The sequence below is a fragment of the Euleptes europaea genome, chromosome 14, assembly GCF_029931775.1.
Source record: "Euleptes europaea isolate rEulEur1 chromosome 14, rEulEur1.hap1, whole genome shotgun sequence".
NCBI classification, from domain to species: Eukaryota; Metazoa; Chordata; class Lepidosauria; order Squamata; family Sphaerodactylidae; genus Euleptes; species Euleptes europaea.
In genome coordinates this window covers 6213156-6225720 of record NC_079325.1, presented here as the reverse complement: position 1 = coordinate 6225720, position 12565 = coordinate 6213156, and positions in this window count along the sequence as shown.

The following is a 12565-nucleotide window of genomic DNA, read 5'->3' as shown; positions in this document are numbered from 1 at the left end:
GCATTTTCCTCTACCACCACAACCATGGTTCAGATCTGCACTGCAAATAAGTGTTTGAGAGAAGTGTTTCCTGCAACACCAAATATGCTAGGTTTGCATTGGGATGGGGGGGGGGGGAAATCACAGATATTTGCAGTATCTCTGTCTGCAGAATTTCACTGGTTAAACCCTTATATTCTGTCTGTTTGTCTGTGTGTGTGTGTGTGTGTGTGTGTGTGTGTGTGTGTGTGTGCAGCTTTGGAATCTGGGAAGTCATTCGCCTTGTGAAACTGACTCCTATCACGCTCATAAAAACACCCTTCCTTGAGCAAAAGAATGCAGAGCTCAGACAAGAAAAACTCTGCCTCACCAGCCATGTCGTCTTGTATTCTGCTCTTCCCAAAGAGATCAGACCATTCGTTCATTGCTGGCAGAAAGCTTCACCAAACTAAAAGCAGAGCGCTGTTGAAGACTTGCAGAAGTTATACTTGCTTCCCCCACCCCCATAATTCTTACTCTTTTGCATAACTCTGGCCAGGGATGTGCATTTCTTTCCAAATGAATTAAGCTAAATGAACTGACCAAACCCTGTGTTTTGTTTGTCTGGATAAAAAGAAAAGAATGAATGAACGCCCGTCATTTGTTTCATTCATTTCCTTACTTTTTTTTGGTCTTTAATTGGCACCTGCTGATTTTGGCTTTATTTACCTAAGCGTTTTCACCCCACTTGCGAGGTAAAAACCCACACAGCTTATGAAAATACAATTTAAATAAATGATCAGAAAAAGATAGGGTTGACAGGTCCATCTTCTCCACCTGTGGGAGGTTTTGGGGTGGAGCCTGAGGAGGGTGGTGGTTGGGAGGGGAGGGGCTTCAATGCCATAGAGCCCAATTGCCAAAGTGGCCATTTTCTCCAGGTGAACAGGTCTCTTATCAGCTGGGGATCAGTTGTAACAGCAGGAGATCTCCAGCTACTACTTAGAGGTTGGCAACCCTAGAAAAAGAGTACAATTCCCCACGTCCTGGGGTAGTTAACTGCTTATGAATTTGGAACCCTTTCCCCTGTCTGTCTGATGTTGACCAGGGAAGGCTCTGTCCCAGAAGTTTTGATTTGGATTGGATGCCAGTTCTCAAAACCTGGGGAAAGGCAGAAGATGAAAAAGGAGAAGAAAGCCAGTATGGTGTAGTGGTTAGAATGTCCAATTAGAACCTAGAAGACCCAGGTTCGAATCCTCACTCTGCCATGGAAGCTCGCTGGGTGACCTTGGGCCAATCACACACATTCAGCCTAACCTACCTCACAGGGTTGTTGTGAGGATAAAATGGAGGCAAGAAGAACAACATAAACTGCTTTGGGTCCCCACTGGGGAGAATAGTGGGGTATAAATGCATATATCTACATAGGTAGATAGATAGATAGATAGATAGATAGATAGATAGATAGATAGATAGATAGATAGATAGATAGATAGATAGATAGATATACACTTATGTGTTTGTGTGTGGTACATGTGTAAATAAGATGGGGGAGGGAAGGCAGAATAGTTTAGCCCAATTACATGCCCAGTTAAATGCCAATTGCCACTCTGATGTCAGGAAGCAATTTTCCTCCAGGTCAGATTGGCCAGGGATCTTGGAGGACTATTTTTGGCCATCTTATGGGGCATGGAGTAGTGGCCACCGAGATTGTGTGTGGAGGTGGGGTTGGACTAGATGACCCTGGTGGTTCCTTCCAACTCTGTGATTCCATGAATCTCATCAGATCTCAGAAGCTTGGAAGGGAGACCTCCAAGGAAGACCCTGCAGAGGAAGGCAGTGGCAAACCACCTCTGCTTCTCACTTGCGGTGAAAGCCCCTTGCTGGGGTTGCCATAAGTCAGCTGCGACTTGACAGCACTGTACACTCACACAAATGAGATGGAAGGTGTGAAAGTCCCGTCCTGTCATCAGAGCTCTTCAAGCCATTTGAGGTTCCAGCCTCATCCATTGCAGCTCTCTTTGTTAAGAGAAACTCGCCGCTCAAGATCATAAATCAAGTGAGGTGCTGCACCACCAATCAAGCCATCAATTAATTAGACCAGTCCCTTGAAAACCACACCATTAATTGCCTGAATGATCTTCACAGGACACAATGAGATCACAACGCCATAGTCAATTAGAAACACGGTCTGGTTACGTAACCGCTGCGATTGGGTTACAGGAACCTTGTCCCACACAGATATCCAGGAGTTGCACAAAACCCATATTTGGGGTGGGGCAGAGTTAGGAAGAGTTAGATCCGGTCCTTCCTTTCCCTCTCAAGCAGCCAATTGGCTGATCCCCTGAGCAGGGCTTACTCACGGACAGCCCTGGCTGCTCGCTCAGGTCAGGAGCTGTGTGGCCGACTCTACAAAACGGGAAGGGTAGGCAGTGGCCTCAGGCAGACCATTTGGGGAGTAGGTAGGGTTGCCAGTTCCGGGTTGGGAAATACCTGGAGATTTTTGGGGCAGAGCTTGAGGAGGGTGGGGTTTGGGGAGGGGAGGGACTTCAAAGGCCATAGAGACCAATTGCCAAAGCGGCCATTTTCTCCAGGTGAACTGATCTCTATTGGCTGGAGATCACTTGTAATAACAGGAGATCTCCAGCTAGTGTCTGGAGGTTGGCAACCCTAGGAGTCGGGCAAGCCGTACATGCCTGATAGAGCTTCCCAAAATGCTTATGAGACATGAGAATTCAGAAAACTCTGTTGGTCATGTGTGGCTTGCTGAGCTGTCCTTCAAGGTGCTCAGGGAATGAGGAAGGCTAGGGTTGCCAAATTCCATTCAGGAAATTCCTGTAGAACTGAGGATGAAGCCTGGGGAGGGCAGGGTTGGGGTAGGAGAGGGACCTCAGCAGAGTAGAATGCCGGAGAGCCATTTTCTCCAAAGGAATGGATCTCTGTCATAAGAACATAAGAAAAGCCCTGCTGGATCAGACCAAGTCCAGCAGTCTGTTCACACAGTGGCCAACCAGGGGCCTCTAGGAAGCCCACAAACAAGACGACTGCAGCAGCGCCATCCTGCCTGTGTTCCCCAGCACCTCATATAATAGGCATGCTCCTCTGATCCTGGAGAGAATAGGGATGCATCATGACTAGTATCCATTTTTACTAGTAGCCATGAATACCCCTCTCCTCCATGAACATGTCCATTCCCCTCTTAAAGCCTTCCAAGTTGGCAGCCATCACCACATCCTGGGGCAGGGAGTTCCGCAATTTAACTATCATCTGGAGATCAGTTGTAATTCTGAAAAGTCTCCAGGCCCCACCTGGAGGTCGCCAACCCTAGAAGAAGCACTGGCTTCTTTGGCTCTGAAAGTATGGTTTGTGTCCAGGGGTGGTGAAAATGGTGGTATGCTTGGGTGGCACCTCTTTTTAACCTCTACTGCTAGAACTCAGGTGCACAGCAAGAGTTTGCATTGTATTTATTTATTTACTGACTTTATTGGCAGGGTTGGCTCCAACCAGCTTTTCCACTCCACCTGGCCCCAGTCCCCAGTCCCTGTTCCACATCACTTTGGTCCACGCGGGTCCCAAGATGCCCCACGTAGCCTTTTGGGTGGTCCAAATAGGTCCTCCTTCCTTCATCAGTGGAAAAGTGGGTTGGATCCAACCCACAGGCTGTCTTCCTTGCCAAGACTCAAGGTGGATCAGAAAACATAAGTGCAAGGCAGTCAAAATAGTCGATGACATAACAATAATGCAGTGAAACTGCGATACAGAATTAGGAAACAGTGCAGAATTAGAACCCATTTTCAGTTTTTCACACATCCAGAGACCTGGATAGACTCCAGTATTTTGGTGCTCACCTGCCCTGAACAGGATAGGACATTTATATGTAATCAATGTTCAAAGACCTGAAAGCATCAAAGCTGCAAGAAGTTGATCGGGTTCCTACTTTATGTGCAGAGGCAAAATTCACAAGGCATAGAATTCTTGAAGCGCAGATCTGGTGGTTACGCCAGCCCTGCTCCACCAGAGATGAGTTGAGCACAGTCCGCTGCCAGAGCAACTCCAAATAGTTTAAACCCATCCCCCATGGTACCTAGAGATCTTCTGGAAATTATTACTCATCTCCAGACAACTGAGATCTGTCCCCCTGGAGAAAATAGCAATCCTAGAAGGAGCATTGGCTCCTTTTCCCTGGAGAAAATGGCTGCCTGGGGGTGGTGGTGGACTCTAGCGCATTATATCTGGCTGAGGCCCCTCCCCATACCCTGCCCTCCCCAAACTCCACCCCCAAATCTCCAGGAATTTCCCAACCTGGAGCTGGCAGTCCTAGGCCATATAAATCCACAATTCACCTGCTCCAGATTTGGTGCTTGGTTAGGCCATGCAAGCCATCCACATAATGGCACTCTGCCACAAAAATATTTTATCTCTAGCATCACTCTGACCTCATAATGTCCATCTTTAAATCCTACACTGGCTTCCTGTCCGCTCCGGGATCTGGGAGTTTCAAGCTAGATTGGTTGAATGTTAATTCGTCAGATTTGAGAGCCGTGTTGAACTCCACTCAGCAACTTGCTCATTGTTTTTTTTTTTACTAATTTCTCACACACACACCTTTCTCCTGCCTCTGATTTTTTCTCTTTCCCTCGTTCTCTCCTTATCACCTTCTTAGGGGCTGTATGAACACACTCTTGTTTCAAACGCTGACTTTGTTGTAAGCCTAAGATTTTTTGTTGCCGATGTTCCCGGTTTTGTTACTGAAAAAAGGTGAAATTGGATAACATCTTTGAGCCTTCCTTAAAGAAAAGAGCTTTTAAAAACTGGTGGCTGAGCTGTGGGTATATTCCATTTTAGGCAGGCCTCGATTCAGACACCCTTAAGGCCCTACATTTCAGAGTCCCCAAAGCATTACCCCTAAATGGTAATTTAGTCCAGGGCCAGTTCCAGTGCAAAAAGGACACCTGTATGCAGGTGAGCATTTAGGTATAACTTTACACCTTTTGGCGTATCTTCAAGGCACCTGTTAAGTAATAAACTACAGATAGAATAACAGCCTTATCTTTAAGGCAATGTAGTCATTCTTAGTAATTTCTTTGCATTTAGAGCTCTCTCATAGTCTGAGGGCTTCTACTGTAGCTTACTTCATTTATGCATAAACCCAGTTCTGATTTTAGGTCTGGATGTTGCCCAATTCAGAGTCACACGTTGCTTTCCACAGTCCAGTGAGCAAGCAGAGAACTTCCTACAACTCTATGTCCTTTCTAGGTCCGTAGGCATGTCCCCAGTCTTGTTTCTCTCTTTATCTTTCCTTCTCATCTAGGGTTGCAAACCCCCCTATGTTGCCTGAATATTTCCTGGAATTAGAACTGACCTCCAGATGACCAAGGTCGTTTCCCTTGGAAGAAATGGCTACTTTGGAGGATGGACTCTATGGCATGGCATTACATCCCACTGAGGTCCCTGCCCAAACTCTGCCCTTCCCTGGCTCCAACCCCAAATCCCCAGGAATTTTCCAGCCTAGAGATAGCAACCCTACCTCTCATCCTTTACAATGTTTCACTTAACTGACAATGTACAAAAGGAAATATGAAAAGGGCACAATCCCCCAAATACTCACCGACAGGGCTCCAATTCCTTGACACAGGGATGATTATGAAACCACAAAATATTCCGTGACTGGGTCCAGCCGGTGACTTCCTCAAAAGCTCCTTCTGAGGTCAAGTCTGTGTTCAGAAAGACCAGCTGGGGAGTGAATCTTCTTGTCTCTCCTCTCCTGTCCTCTCTTCTTCTCTCCTCTCCTCAGAGAGGAAACAATTTAATCTCCTGAGCCCAGGTCGCCTCCTTCAAGCCAGAGAAGCTTCAGCTATCTCTTACATCTTCCTCCATGTGGGCAGGTCTGCCTATGACCGTTGGGCCTTCACATTTCTGCTAATGACAGCCATGTACGTCGGTTGTTGGGCTAGTAAAACTGGATTCTTTTGGGATTACGTTGAAGGAGCATCTGAGTGCAGAATGTACAGTGATTTGGAAAATGCTGTTTTGGGTAGAGAGGAGGCTTTCTTTTGATCTTTCAGTTTATACAGGCCAACGCTGTATTTACTTTGCCAGAAAAGTGCCAGACCAAATGCTGCATTTATAGGCTTGCCAAGCTCTGGGTATGTGTATGTAGGGGCTGGAGTTCTCTTGGAATTAGGTCTGCCAACTCTGGATTGGGAAAGTCCTGGAGATTTGGGGGCAGAACTTGGAAAGGGTGGGGTTTGGGGAGGAAGGGACCTCAATGAATTATACTGCTACAGTTTGGGATGCCAGCCTCCAGATGGGGCCTGGGGATCCATTGCTTTGGATTTGGACAGGACAGTGACTTGGGGTGGGGTGGGCTTGTGTGTCTAATGTAGACCAGGTGTCTTAAAGAGAGCCAGCATGGTGTAGTGATTAAGAGCGGTGGTTTGGAGTGGTTGACTTTAATCTGGAGAATTGGGTTTGATTCCCACTCCTCCACATGAGTGGTGGACGCTAATCTGGTGAACCGGGTTGGTTTCCCCACTCCTCCACACGAAGCCAGCTGGGTGACCTTGGGCTAGTCACACTCCCTCAGCCTCACCTACCTCACAGGTGTCTGTTGTGAGAAGGGGAAGGGAAGGTGATTGTAAGCCGGTTTGATTCTTCCTTAAGTGGTAGAGAAAGTCTGCATATAAAAACCAACTCTTCTTCTTCTTCTTCTTCTGGTCGCCAACCTCCAGGTTAAACCTGGGACCTTCTGCAGGGCCTAGAGATCTCCCAGAATTACAATTGATCTCTAGACTACAAAGATCAGTTTCCTGGAGAACATGGCTACTTTGGAGGTTGGACTGCATGCTCCCTCCCATCCCCAAATCCTGCCCTCCTCAAGTTCCATCCCACAAATGTCCAGGCATTTCCCAACCCAGAGCTGGCATCCCTACCATTTCTGCAAAGAGAAGTCCCTCCCCTCCCCAAACCCCCCTCCTCAGGCTCCACCCCAAAAACCTCCCGCCAATGGCAAAGAGGGATCTGGCAACCCTAGTGAAAGGGGTGTTTACCCCAGAAAATATGTTCTAACCAGAGGTTATCTTTTCTCTAAATTGTCTACCACAAAATGAGAAGTAAGGCTGATGGAACTGTAATCTTGACAGCCTCCCAAAGGGAATTAAAAAAGACTACAATTCCCGTCAGCCTTAGCAAGCACGGCTTTTCTAAGAATGCACCCACAGAGTCTGTAGGAGGGAACAGGATGCTGGATTAGATGGATCACTGCTCTGACCCAGCAGAGCGTTTCTGACGTTCTTGTGTTACAGAGCCTGCGCGATAACAAATGCCACCCAATGGCACAGATGAAAATGCACTCGAACTTCCTTTCACCTGAGATTGTGAATAAATCGGACATTGAAAAATCTGGCATGCGCAGAAAAAGACTAATCCTGCACACAATGTTCAAACATGTCATCTGCCAGGGCTGCAACATCACACTGTAACAGGTGTGAACGCTGCCTTTCTTGTTGATGGGAGGAGCTGTTGTTGTGTTGTTGTTGTTTTGACCTCTCAAGTATCTCTTGTTTCCTTCGGCATGGTGTTTCTGCCCTGGCCTAGATGACCAGGCTGGCCTGGTCTTGTCAGATCTTGGAAGCTAAGCAGGGCCCTCGGATAATTCTTGGATAGGAGACCACCAAGGAAGTCCAGGCTTCCTATGCAGAGCCAGGCAATGGCAAACCCCAGGTTTAGGGTTGCCAATCTCCAGCTACTAGCTGGAGATCTCCTGCTATTACAACTGATCTCCAGGTGATAGAGATCAGTTCCCCTGGAGAAAATGGCCGCTTTGGCAACTGGACGCTATGGCATTGAAGTCTCTCCACTTCCCAAACCCCTCTCTTCTCAGGCTCCGCCCCCAAAACGTCCTGCTGATGGTGAAGAGGGACCTGGCAACCCTATCTGGGGGGGACATGAGAAAGGGCCTTTTCAGTGGCAGCCCCATGATTATGGAACAGGCTCCCCACGGAAGTGCGCCTGGCCCCCTGACTTCCCATCCTCAGTACGCAGATGAAGACAGTTTTATTTAGGACTGCATCCAACTTTCTTAGTTTTTTATTTATTGGCAATTCTAATGGGAGGTTTTTTTATTATAATCTTTTGTGTATTTTTTATCATTGTGTTTTTATTCATATTGTTTTTAGTGTGTTTTTTAAAATCATTGTTTTAAAAATGTAAGCCGCCTTGAGTTCGCAAGGGAGAAAGAAGGCTAATAAAAGTTCATCATCATCATCAAAATAATAATAATACATTTCCTAGGATGCACATCTGTTCTCTTCAATGACCTTCAGAAATCAGTCCCTAAAAAGGATGAACAGAAAAGGAGTTTATTAATATGATATGATCCAGATGGTTTGAAAAATCTCATTGATATAACGTGTAGAATACATGTCAAATGGGGGGGGGGAAACAGTTTTTAATATTGAGAATAATTACTAGAAATATAAAACAACAATTAATTTTTAGTAGAAACAAACTAATAATCAATATTATTTCTTTTTAATTATATTATGTTATAACTCACCAAAGGGGCACATTACATTCCAGCAGCACTCAAACTTTATCAGGCGAAAACCCTAGCACAAATGCTATATGGAACACAACTCGATTCTTCACCCTCTTGTCTTACTCCCATTGAACGTGTGCAATCTAAGTTCCTTGGAGCTGCCCTGCAATTGCCAAGATGTGTACCAAATGCTCTGATACGTTTAGAAACTGGCATGATGAAGGTGGAGGCAAGGATTGTCCTGTCCTCAATCTCTCTCTGGCCAAAAATTAACTTCAACCCTAATGGTCTTCTCCCACTGATCCTATGTGACTCCTTTAGATCCAGATGGGTGATAGCCATAGATGTCAAATTAAACAACTTGGGTTTTACACCCCCAGTTTTACTTCAGTTAGGGTGGGAACAAGCTAAGTTAACTATATCCCAAAGGATCAAAGACATCGAGAGACAAACAGATCTAGCAAGGGTGTCTCTATTCACTGCACCCCTCCATACTAAATACATCCTAGCACCAGCAGCCTATCTCCACTATTTAGAGATAAATAATTATAGAAGGGCCTTTACCCTGGCCAGATGTGCAGCCTTACCATCTGCTTTGCTTGAGGGGAAATATAAGAAGACACCCTGGGAAGAGAGATTCTGCCCCTGCAAATCAGGGGACTTAGAAACTGTTGAGCATGCCCTCCTGAACTGCAATTTCTATACATTACCCAGTTCGAAGTTTACATATTATTTGAAACCGCCATTTATTTAACATTATTGATATATCTTTAAAAAAATTTTGGGGTATAATTGTATTAACTGTCCTATCTGTCCTAACTGTAAAGGAGATCAAGGTTTTATTCCTTCTTCTGTAGTAATCTCAGCTCTTAATATGTTTTGTTCATGTTTTGTTTTTATTCTTATAAAATAAAATAAAAATATTTTTTTTTAAGAAATCAGCCAAGCAAACACCCATGACATATATATGAAGTCTTCACTGAAATATTTTGTTTCAGGGCCTAACCAAACACAGAATGGAGGGTTGGGAAGTTCTGGCAACCGGGCAAATGGCTTTGAAGAGGAATTAGACAACTCCTTGGGGCAAAAGTACACGAATGACTATTATTTATTTAGTTTTCATTGCCCTGCCTTTCAGCTAAAACAACGCAACCCAACTAAAAAAAAATAACCCACCTAACTAACAGATACCAGCAGCAACAACTGCAACCTGCAAGTATCACAGTCAATAAGCAGAAACCAGCAAAAACCAGAAACGAGAAGATGGGAACCATCTGGCCAATTGAAGCAACAGCTGGAGAGCCAAAACCAGCTTTTAGGCCAGAGGCCCAAATGCTCTCCAAAAAGAAACATAAAGCCAATAGCCCCAAAAACCACAACAGTATTTTCTTTGCCATCAAGTCACAGCCGGCTTATGGCAACCCCATAAAGTTTTCAAGGCAAGAGAGGAACAGAGGTTGGGTTGCCAGGTCCCTCTTTGCCACCAGCAGGAGATTTTTGGGGTGGAGTCTGAGGAGGGGGGTTTGGGGAGGGGAGGGACTTCAATGCCATAGAGTCCAATTGCCAAAGCTGCCATTTTTTCTAGGTGAACCGATCCTTATCAGCTGGAGATCACTTGTAATAGCAAGAAGTCTCCAGCTATTACCTGGAGGTTGACAACCCTACCCCTAGATAAGCTTCTTTGATTGGTAGGGTTGCCAGCTCTGGGTTGGGAAATACCTGGAGATTTGTGGGGTGGAGTCTGAGGAGGACTGGGTTTGGAGAGGGACTTCAATGCCATAGAGTCCAATTGCCAAAGCAGCCATTTTCTCCAGGGAACTGATTCCTATCACCTGGAGATCAGTTGTAATAGTGGGAGATCTCCAGCCACCACCTGGAGGTTCAGGAATTTGATTACTAACCACCTGGAGGTTGGCACCCCTATTGATTGGTGGGACGCTCTGGAGGGTCCCTCTCTGCTATCTCAGTTCCAGGGCCAGTTGGCAACAGGATCCTTCACCCTCCCAGAATGCACATGAGATTATGATATCATAGAACTATATCTGAAATGTCCTCATGGCTTCATATGCTCACATGTGCCATTGTGAGCAATGCTTCTTAACAAATTTTGATTAAGGTCTGATGAGGCCTGATAAAGCTGGTGGGTGGGTGGGGGCTCATGAAGGAGGCTAATTGCCCCCATGTTCTAGCCCCAGGGTCATCTCTCAGCTCTCTTGCCAACACTCACCACGGCGAATCATCTCCAGCCCGAGTCATGAAACATCACAGTTTGAACATGTCTTCACAAACTCCTTAGCCACAGGCGATCTCTCTGTCCATACCGAGCAAAGCCCCGCCTAGTGCATTCGATATGCAATCTCTCTCTAATAAGCGGAGCAAAGAGTGAATAAGCCACACATGATGGATGTCAATCATGTTGGTGCAAGCGCGATGGGAAAAATCTTAAGCATCACAGTGATGAGGGTGGGTGGAAGTATCCTGACACTACGTTCCTCGACTCTAGCAAGAACTTCTTGGGGGATCAGCCTCAGAGGCTGCCAATTAACAGCAGAAGAGCCCATCTGGATCCAGCCAATGGCTAGGGTTGCCAACCTCCAGGTACTAGCTGGAGATCTCCTGCTATCACGATTGATCTCCAGCTGATAGAAATCAGTTCCCCTGGAGAAAATGGCCGCTTTGGCCATCCAACATTATGGCCCTCCCCTCCCCAAACCCTGCCCTCCTCAGGCTCCACCCCAAAAACCTCCCACCGATGGCGACGAGGGTCCTGATAACCCCAGCACTTTTGGAATCCTGACACAAGGTGGTAGACGCAGCCACAAAATGGCTGCCTCAAAAATTGGACCCAACTACAAAATGTCAGGAAGTGAGGTTATGCATAATTGTAAAGTGTGCAGCATTTCAGGCAGAAGCTCTGTTTGATGCCTTTTAAAATGAACGTTTGTGTAAAGGCCACATTAATGAACCCTTGTTATCCATCATAAAGAAATTAGTGACTCGGGGCACTTTCCTTTGGCTACTCAAAGAGGTGGTTACTCATACAACTACTTAAAAAACCATCCCTACAGAAAAATGTTTTAATGTTTTGACTGTATTTTATGTACGTCTGTATGTTTTTATGTTATGTATGTCTTTTATGTTATGTATGTCTTGTAACTGGTTTGCTTGTATTTCAAGTCTGTTTCTTAACTCTTTTAAAATTATTTTAATGATGTGTGTTTGGAAAGGGGATCAATTTTAATGTCTTTTTATCATGCATGCTTTAAATTGTTAGCCGCTTTGGAGGCCCTTGTAAGGACAGAAAGGTAGGATACAAATTTTGAGAAGAAGAAGAAGAATTAGGCCACTTACTACCCAGTGTCTGATCTGGGCAAAGTGACTGCGAGAACATTAATAGACCAACTCCAGGTCTTCTTGGATAACTCATCTGGCTTCCGGATGGCTATGGGGCAAGAGACACCCCTGGTGACTTTGGAAGATGACCTGCATCTGAATAGGACAAAGGCCATGCACCCAGCCAATGCAGCCTTTCAAGCGTGACTACCAGGAATCCTCATTCATTACACCTTGATTTGCATTTCCCAACAGAGCTTCAATTGATAATAATAGCATAGCAAGCCCATTAGGCAGCTTTCTATGGAAGTGTGACACCGAGACACCTCTCGTCACACCTTGAATAGTCAAACTAACTTGGCGCGGCAATCCTATGCAGAGTTACTCCAGTCTGAGCCTGATGATTTTTTGATTGGCTTAGGCTGGAGTAACTTTACATACGAATCACTCGCCTGAGTGTAAGTGAAGGCACCCATTGCCCTCCCATGACACAACGTGAGTCCACTCTATCATCATGCGTAAACATCAGGAAGTGAATGCAAAGGGGAACAGACAATTATAGTGCATGATCGAATCTCTTACGGGATGATGCTGGAACGAAGCACAGGACACTTTTTGAAAACCCCAACAGCTAAATGGTTAAAAGAAGAATATAAGTCTTGCAATATAACTCTTAATGCTAAACAAATAACCAAAGGCATTCAAATAACTGTAAAAGTCCAAATCATTCCTTTTGTT